The sequence below is a fragment of the Etheostoma spectabile genome, chromosome 15 (assembly GCF_008692095.1).
Source record: "Etheostoma spectabile isolate EspeVRDwgs_2016 chromosome 15, UIUC_Espe_1.0, whole genome shotgun sequence".
Lineage (NCBI taxonomy): Eukaryota > Metazoa > Chordata > Actinopteri > Perciformes > Percidae > Etheostoma > Etheostoma spectabile.
The window spans coordinates 32,019,615-32,019,904 of NC_045747.1; positions in this window are offsets into that span (position 1 = coordinate 32,019,615).

Below are 290 nucleotides of genomic sequence, written 5' to 3' on the forward strand. Positions count from 1 at the left end.
AAGAAGAAGAAGAAGAAGGCAGAGAGAGCCAACCAGTCACAGGTTAGAAACCCAAATGTAACTGCAAGCAGCCAATCAGGGGCCAGGGAAAAGTGCATCAAACAAAGTACATTTTATTTTTGTGTATATTTGTTTATCTTTGTTTTTACAGTGGATTTTGCATATTCAATTGTATTTATAGTATCAATTCATAACAAGAGTTATCTTGAGACCGCTCTATAATTTACAGATAGAGCAGGTCTAGACCTCTCTATAATTTACAGATAGAAATGATAGCCTTAGTATGCTTT